The sequence below is a fragment of the Teleopsis dalmanni genome, chromosome 2 (assembly GCF_002237135.1).
Source record: "Teleopsis dalmanni isolate 2A chromosome 2, ASM223713v2, whole genome shotgun sequence".
Taxonomy (NCBI): Eukaryota; Metazoa; Arthropoda; class Insecta; order Diptera; family Diopsidae; genus Teleopsis; species Teleopsis dalmanni.
The window spans coordinates 240,203,862-240,213,960 of record NC_051847.1 but is presented as its reverse complement, the minus strand read 5'-3'; the positions used below and the strand labels follow the sequence as shown (position 1 = coordinate 240,213,960).

General features: G+C 28.4%; 1 long non-coding RNA gene across 1 annotated transcript; it reads left to right on the top strand.

Annotated features, from left to right (window-relative positions):
- Positions 1 to 286: 286 nt before the first annotated feature.
- LOC119679164 lies at positions 287 to 811 on the top strand. The gene is made up of 3 exons (XR_005252393.1): positions 287 to 437; positions 549 to 601; positions 675 to 811. It is a non-coding gene; the product is annotated as an uncharacterized LOC119679164 (long non-coding RNA).
- Positions 812 to 10,099: the final 9,288 nt, after the last annotated feature.

Sequence of the window (10,099 nt, the reverse complement as noted above, 5' to 3'; positions counted from 1 at the left end):
AAAAAAATTAAATAAAATTATTTAGAAATTGTTGAGAGTCTAAAAGTATTATTGGCAAACACCAATATTGTGAGCAGAGTGGATCTGTAGTAGGTAATAGTAGGTAATGCTGTTAAAATGTAACCGCACGCCGTAGTGGAAAATATGGCAGAGGTAAGTTGCTGCATTCAACTCCTTTGTTTTTATCTTTTCTATATATTTTTAAAAGAAAGTTGAAACGTTTAATTTAAATATTTATTGCTTATGTCTGCCTTAAGCAGGCAAAGGCCAAGCGGTACAACAAAAAGTAGCACTGCAAACACATTCATGAAGATAGCTGGTGGCAAACTCAAAGAAAGATATATTGCAACTAAATTATTAAATTTTATGCTGCTTTAGATGGTTCGAGTGTTGCTCACTTAAACGCTGTGACACACCTACGCGCTGATACTTTTCAGGTAAAAGAACATTTCACCTTATTTATCACTTGAATAAACGAGTTAAAAGGTACTCCTAAGTTCAAGTAAAAAAATAGTTTTTCCTTTTGGTTTTTTTTTTTTTTTCTTCAGACGACTAACTTGTACGTGCCCAACTCTAAAAAGGAATTGCTTGAAAATAATACGTGCGTAAATAAAAATAAATTATTTTTTCAAATATTTCTTTATGTACGCAATATTTTTCAATATTATTTTTAGTTGGGTACTATTGCCATTTCTGTAAATGTTAAAGGGTTAATGCACTGAAAACTCTTATGCGGCACAAATCGAAGAGAACACAAATTTTTGGGTTAATGACCAGTCCTACTCGACTATGTCAAGTGAATACTCGATATGCTGACTATAACGGAAATTAAACAAATAATAATTTAAATAAAAATAAATTGTATGTAATATAAAAAAAAAAATAAATAAATAATTTAAATATTGATATTGTGCAATGCCAAATTGTGTAATGCTAATTAAAATTCAACCTACAAATTATATACTCGTAAATTTGTTTAGGCTTCTTTTTCTCAGAATGTAACCTACATTTCAATTTCATTTTATTGCTTTCGTACTTTACGAACAGTACGAACAGTAAAAAAGTAGTATTTTCTTATAATTAAATCGTAAAATTATAAATACAGTGAATGCTATTTTAAGCGAATACTGACACACAGTGTAGCAAAATTAAAATTGGAAGATCGAAATTCGGTTTACTATGAACCAATAGAGAATATTAAAATAAAATTGTTCTTAGTTATAGTTGTTGAGATGGGCTTTCTTTTGTATGTATTTTGAGTCCAATCAACAATCAACCGCAACCCCTCTAAATTTGGACCCAAACATGGTCAACTTTTCCACTTCTTCGAATATCGTAAACAATAAAACTATAATAAATAAAAAAAATTTAAAAATAGTATACGAAAACTTACACTATATTATAGGTTCACAACCACGAGATGGTTAAAAATGGTTCATGAATCAAATTGAACAGGTATGGATAAATAATTTATAATTTGTCCGCTGAGACCTCCCTTATAAAGTGAGCACATCAATTTCCAAGCTACTATATACCTATTTTATGATCTCTATTATATATAGCTATGCACTTATTCAATACATTATACCAGAGATGCAAGTAGTATTTGAAGGAAGAATGTGTAAAGGTATACCATGTCTCTGGTGCTGTAATCAACTCAAAGAAGCACTAACCGGACTTGATGTAGGAGACTGGAGTAGGCGTATACGCAGCAAAGGCGCCTCGAGAAACATGTTTCGTCAGGCTAAAACCCGGTAACGGGTTAACGAGATCAAATAATTAAGTAAGATATACCAATGAAATTAAGCACATAATCTGACTAAACATTATATACAATTATATTAAATCCTCACAAACATAAGTTCAATGAGTTACAATTGAACTATATAGACCAATTACTATTATATACAATTAATAATAGTATTTATATAATTTAGTGCTGTAACATAGCTTCTTATTACAATCGCAGTTGTTTTCTACAATTTTTTGTACGTAGCCAAACTACTTTATTAACGAGAAACCAGCATATAAAATCCTGAATAAAACTATACTAACTATAACTTGTCAAAAAAAAAAAATATGCTGGGAACTTTTGTTTTGTACCCTTAAAACCAAAATAAATTATTTTCTTTGGAAGTTCTTACTGTTTGTGTTTTTAATTTATAAATACTTAGAAATTATGTATTTCTAATAATTTTGTTAGATGCTCTTCAATTGCACTGCTTTTAGCATATATCCTTCAATATTGTTTGAACCGCTTTTATCCAAAAAAATATTTTAGGTTGGTTATATGGATGAAAGAGTCATTCTTTACAAAACTCCAAGGTTTTTTACCCAACTGCATTATCTTTATATGCCAATGAATCCAACAGCGTAATTTTTGTAAGTAAGATCAGTCTCAAAATACTTATACTAGTATTACAAAAGTGTTAAATGTTTAAAAAAACTAGGCTCAATATAGCTAAGTATTTATTGCGCATATATAAACGTCATGAGAAACCAAACAGTCTTCTCTGCTAAAAAATTGTCCAATTGAGTAATTTATAAAGAAATAAACTGAAATAATTAATTCAACCATTCATGTCAATATTTATAATTATTTAAAATAGTTAATAGAAGTCAAGCGCAATCATCTGTTTTGGTTTACCTATAAGGACGTGAGAGTCAATAGTGGTTCTCTATAGATGTTTTTGCACTCTGGTATCAAGATTAATGCGTAAATCCAATGCAAAGAAGTTTTGAAATATATTTTAAAGGCATGAGCAACAAACTTTTCAATGAGAGAGAGGGAACGTCCTAGTAAGACCTTTGAACATTCCACATGTTCCCATTTATGCATTAATCGACTCATATTTCAAAACCATAAATCGCATTAAAGAGAACATCGACAACATTAAAAGTTCCAATCGAATTCAATTAGTTCAATAAATTTCATTTCCGTAAAAAATATAGTGTTCTGAAATGTTGTAGATCGATTCGTTCAGCCAGTATTTGATCTGTTAGAAGACGCCATGCAGTGTGAGTCTTAGCAACTTTGCACTGCTAAGAAAGATAATCGTTTGTACGTTAGTCTGTGTAATAGGGCTTTCACTGTACTGGTAATGACATAAAAATAAATTTATTATTTTGTGGAAATAATTTTTTAAATAAATTAAACTTTAAATTATATCATTAAGTGTATTATATAAAATAAGTTTGTATTGAAATTATATAAAAAAATTATACAATTTTTTATGTATTTATTTAAGTCAACTTATTTTAAATTCCATCTTACAAAAACTCACAAAAGCTAATTTAAAGTCTGAAGTTTTTATTTGCAAATATCATTAAAAAATTGAGATCATCAATGGTGTTTTTGCCATTGTTAGTTATGAATGAGCTGAAATGTTTTTATAAAAATGTTAATGCCAACAATCATCCATAATCTTGAAATGATAATGACAATAATAATCAAACGTTAATTCTGTTTATTTTCTTTATTACAGTGATTGATTGAACGATTGCATCATACAGAAATTATTTTACTTTATTATATCGTATCGTAAGTACAAGCCCATTTAAATTTGCGCCAAACATATATAAATTTATATATACAGAAATTAACATCATTAATATGTAATGCAAAAAAATTAAAGATAATATAATTAAGGTTCGGAAATACGTAAAAACAACTAATAATGAAAATTTAGTGTTAAAAAATTTAATAAAATTAGTTTTATAAAAACTAATGAAGAGACTTTTGAGCAGAATTTAAAATAATTAATTTTAATTTTAAAAATTATACACAAAAATTCATTTCCAAATGTCAAAAATGGATTTCTTAGTGCCAGTAATGTAAAACTAAACCTAAAAATTATTTCAAAGATATAAAATTTCTTTCTTTTAGTTTTGAGATGGTCTGATGTAAGTTTTTTTCGAAAAGGAATTTACTTTGCACTTTGTACCTAAATTATTAAAAGTATCTCTTCCTTAGAACTAAGTTTTGTTTTACCTCATTCCGAATTTCTCATACAATAAGGAGACAGTACAATCAGGTGTCGATTCTTTGGGAACCGGGACATACTGGCATATGCGGAAACTACATCGATAATGGGGCCGGAATCTTTTTGTGAACTAGGACAAAGTATGCTCTTTTCTCCCATAAAGGAGAACCAGAATAAAAAGGTTCTCTAAGATAATATACCAGGATTGAAGCAATCAAAATCAGTAATTAGTATCTATAGCAATAAGAGATACCAGGATTGTATGAACCTATAAAGAAAAACTTAGAATCATCACTGGAATTCTAACAGGGCACTGTAGACTAAAACATCACCTTATAAAACTGAGTATACTTACGGATGCAAACTGTAAATTCTGGGAAGAGAATGAGGAATCGGCCACATGTGTGCTATTAGAATGGCCTGCGCTAATGTACATACGGAATAGGCTTCCGGGAATGTATATTCTTACGGAAAAGGCAATAAAACTCTGTAAAGTAGGTTCTATACTACTTTTTACTGACGCCACAGTGCTTAGAAAACTACTCTAAAACCGAAAGGGGGCTCAATAGACCTGACGGTCGCAGTGCCACATTCCCTAACAATAATAATAAGGAAACAGTTGTATATTTTTCATTGCATTATTGCAATTTATTAAAATCAAAATAAAATTCATAAATAAATTAAATTAATAAATAAACTTGAATTTACTTAACTTTTAAAAAGTCAAATTTATATATTTTATTTTATTAACTTTTGAAAAATGTTTTTAAAATATTTTGTTATATATCATAACATCATTGAGTTCTTTATGTTAAGAAATACCTATAAAATGTGCAAACTTTCAAAAAAAAGTATTTTAATAAGCACATTAAGGATAAAATATGTTCATGTGAAATATATCTCTCGGGAGTTATTTGGATATAAATCATGGCTTATAGCAATGCAACAGACACGTACAAAAAGTTAAATCCACCTTCTGCCATGTGTGTAACTACATCAATTTTAATATGCCACATTAGATAAAGTTAATGACAATTTTCACTGGGAATTTAAAACAGTTCAAGATTCTCAAATAAAAACAGCAATCTGACCTCATACATACATATATTGCATACATTATATTAACTTTTAGTTGAATTAAATTAAGCATTTTATTTAATTTAAAAAAAAAACTTTTAGATATTTTGTTTTATTTATTTTAAAATTATATACATTTTATTTGTATTTATTTTTTGAGTTTTGCATTTTTTTAGATACTTATTCTGTACATAATATCTCAACAATACTAATTTGCTTTTATATAAAATGACATTTTATTCATTGTACACGGTGACTAATGGCTGCCTACATTAAAACAGAATTATTTAAGTGTTGTTGTACATATGTAATCCATTAATTAATAATTTATTTAATTTAAAAATTTGTATGCAATTAAAATAACCACATTTTTAATTCAAAAGTTGTACATATTTCAATTAAAATTAAAATCATTTAAAAAAAATATATATAAAATTAAATTTGCTTTAATGTTCTCATTATTTTTGTATTTTTATTGTTAAAATCTGTTGTTTTGCAACTATGACTTAAGTGTGGGTTGAGTGTGCCAAATTTTTTAACTTTCCAAAAAAAATCAAATTATTTCATATAACTAATCAACAAAAAGATCAATGAGTAACATTATGTACTTTAAACGAAAAATAATATTACTAATTGGTTTTTTTCTACAATTAGTTTCAGCTTGAATATATGTAGATTGAATTTTGCGGTTATTAATGAATAATTGCTATATATATACTACACATATACTATATACGATGAACATAATATATTACTAATTTTGTCAAACTACTGTCGATTTAGTAGATTTTGTTTATAACTAAAACTAATTTATTAAAGTATTTTAAAGATCAATTTTAAGGTTTGAAAGCCAGCTGTCAACTGACAGTAACCTTAAAAGTAATTCTTATTTCTATACGTAAAAGGTCGTAAAATTTATTTTAAAATCTGCTTTACAATAGATTTAAGACTGACTGCACAGCACTCAGTCTTAAATCTACACTGTTATATATATCTTAAAAAATAATAACCATTTACATTTCTATTTATAAGCAAAAAAAATTAATGTTTTTAATAGCTCAATCGGCTTTCTGTAACCATTAAACAAAATGCTATCTTCTTTTGTTAACAATAATTGGCAACATTTGGCAACACTGGCTACTACCACAAGTTCAGGGTTAGTACCAACACTTTTAAAATAGTCGAGAAGTCATTAAAAATGACGTATGCTTATACAATACATATAACCATCAATGTGAAAAGCACCTTTTACTAGTAGATAAATTACTATTTGAAATATAGATAAAGAAATAAGCATGTCATACGACTCATGCGAAACATAAATTATAAAAATTTACATCAGTTTGTAGCGATCTATAAGTCTTCCACATCAACTACGTAAAATTTTTGATATAATGTTGTTATCATTTAAAATGCAATAAATAATAACCGATGCTCCATACGCATCTAAAGCAATCTTGGGATTGCAAAAATGACTGATATCATAGCTGTATAGTATATTGCCAAACGTACAAAACGGTATTACATCAATATCGCAATTCAATGACCCAATAACTACTTCCTGAACCCATGGTTCCTAGATTAAAACGTAAAGCCGTCATAACAAATTAATATGCTAGCTATAATTCGTTGAAATTTCTTTTATATTATTTTTTTAACATTTTTATTTCTCTTTCATTTTCTACCTCGTTTTAGTGTTATATATTTACACATAGGTATTTTTAAGAGTAGAATACATGTGACAATTTCTGGTAAGATAAATACAATTTCCAACAAAAAGTACAAAAAAATGCATAATGGGAAAGAAAGACTACTTCAAATAGCATAGAATAAGTATAAAGAGGTTTTTCGAACAGTAGTGAACTACAACAACAAACATTTATTTTATATTATTTTAATTAATTTAATTTTTGGCTAACCATACAGCTGTTTCAAGTATTGTTAAATACTCATCAATGATTTTGAAAATAATTCTTAAATTTAATTAATTGTAAATAAATTTTTTTGGGACTGCAAGTACCAGGAATCGAACTCGTGTCCTGCTATATTTGAAGCTCAGAGTCGGCACTCCTTAACCAATTGACCCAAAACCGTACTTGACTTTTATGTTCGCATTTTTTCCTGGAGTTTTATTATTTTGCTGTGAAAGTTTTATTAACAAATTCACTTAACAAATTATTATTAAATAAGTATTGCAATTTGCAATATTTTAGGATCACAACATTTGTTGACATTATAATTTCTTTTTTGTTAATTTATAAATAAAACTTACAAATTTTCATGCATAGAATTATCCATAATTCTCCTTTAATTACTAGTTTTCTAATTGTCACAATATTCACGATATAACAAAACATTTTATTATTTATTTATTTTTTATTTGTTAAGTCTTGTGTAAATTGATAAAAATTAATTTACACTAAAAATAAACTGTCATAATTAATTTCTAATATTTTACAACACAAATATTTGTATACTTTTTCATTAATCAGAGTTTTTCCACCGTAAACCACAAACTCAACCAGCATAAAATTGAAATCATAATTTTAACCAAACAATAAGGCTACAAATTTGTTACTGAAATCAAATGGTTTTTGTGTGATTTTTGGTAAGAAAAATGTGAACATATTGCCACAGCCTTTCAATACCAAAATCAAATAAACGCCATCAAATCAAATCATACCCCGCCCCTTGAAGCCGCATAGCAAAAATGATATTTCCTGCATTACTAAAGTGGTTACTGTTGAGTTATTGTGACTGTTACCGCTGCCGCTGCCGCTGTTGTTACCTTTTATTCAGAGACCAAACATATATAGGAGTCAGTACAGATATATGCGAGGCACTGAGGGCGTCAGAGGCTTTCCTATTTTGTCTAACATAACAAATTTGTCAAGTATGCAGCCTAACCCATGTTTTTGGTGACAAAGTTGTCATTCCATACGTCTGCACTATCAATTTTCCATTTTGCATTCGCCGTTGTTGACAGACAAGTACGAAACAGACCATCAGTCACTGGTTAAGGACAGCACACCGCCGAGTTTAGACAGGAATGAATAATGATTATTTTATTTAATAATATTTTATTTTTTGAACCAAAAATGATAACAAATTTTATAAATGCGCAAAAATTTTAACGAATTCGCAACCACAAATCTGTGTCATTGCATGGAGCAGTGCAAAACCCAGATACGTGCGCTCAAATGGTTCACTTCCAACACTTATAACACTTCCAGCATATAAGCTCATTATTTATTAAATTGTATAAATTGTGTAAATAATATTGATATATGCAGGTTTAGATATACTTACACTATATAATCGAGCTTATTTGAAAAAATCCCTAATTACCACAGCTGCAAATGGGAAACGTTTGGTGCTACAAATTGCGTTCCCCCAACGCTCCAACGACTCGTAGAGTCGCATTTGAGCACTAGTGGCTTAACGCCAATGTTACAGTTGACAGGCAATGATATTTTATGTAATTAATGAATGTACTCACATACTGGGGATTGTTTCAATAGTTTAGTGTTAGTTTTCTGTTATTTTGTTGGGATTTGGGGTTATGAACAGAAAACTTTTATAAATTTATATGTCAACGAAACTTACCTTTGTTGTTGAAATCAATAGGAAAAGGTCAACAATTTTGGTATTAGCAATAAAGCAGTGATAATTTCAAATAACTCTACATAAGTTATGGAGATATATATTTTTATAACGTAATATGTGGATTTCTATAACCAAATTAGTTAAAAAATCGGAATTATATATGAGAAATCTTCTTATCTATTAATTTCAATTCATATTATATAAAACCGTTGACATTTATACATTGGGTTTTAGTTTACTGATTTTAAACACTTTAATCTTTTCTTAAATAAAAAAAGCTTCTATGGTACACAAAGCAACATCGTTGTTGTTACAAATTAACAGTTTTTTGTACATTGTTTTTGCATTGTGTAGAAACTAAGCAGAAGATAGGAAGAAATTAAAGTAAGATTATAACTAAAAACTATTGTAATAATAACGACAGCAAAAGAAAAAAATAATAGTTGGAGACTAAAGGTGTCATTAGGCTTTGAAAGGGTTGGGAGCAGTGACGACGCGTGCCCTATCTGGAAGGGTGTGCGGCCCTTCTTTAATGTTGTTTTTACATGTACCATTTATATTAAAATATATGAGATCTTTTATTAATAATAACTATATTATATTAGGCAACAATATATTCGCAATATTATATTAACAATTCATTAACAAAATAACATATTAAACAAATTAAATTAATAATTTATATATAAGTTTAATATTATATCAATATGGAAGAAACAAAACTTTTCACATAATTCTCGTAACATCAAACCAAATTTTTTCAAACAAAAGAGTTTGTACTTAGAAACATACATGTTTGTGCAGTGATCAAACAAAATCGAAACCACTTGCAACGTATAAATGTGCGCACAAGTACCCCGCACAATAAGAACAGAAATTCGTGGGTGCTGCTGTTAAAAGGGGAGAGACGAAATGTGATAGAAATGTATGGTGAGATGAGCTGCAAACTTCAGCCGCTCATGCAACCACTTTGGCAAATCATCATGTTGGATTCGTATGCATACAGTTGATATTCGAATAGAACAGAAAATTACTCTCATACAATTCCGACTATATAAATCTCTATCTCTGATATTACGAACGGGAGCACACGCACATTATTTTGTTCATATGTAACGTATGAATGTGCGGCCAACTTCTTTGCACACAAAGGGGAGAGACGAAATATAATAGAAATGTTCTGTGATTTGAGCTGCAAATATATGAGCACAACTAACAAGTATAGCGGCTAACAGAAGCAAATTAATTGAGTTTTCATAGACAATTATATTTAATTGTTTTTGCTAAAACTTTAAAAATATATATTTATATGGAAATGTAATAAATAATAATAATTCTTGATGTAAAGATACTTAATAAATTTATATACCTATGTTATTTAACATTTTGCAAATTATATTAGGGTGTTCACCGCACACCTCCGCACCTTAGAG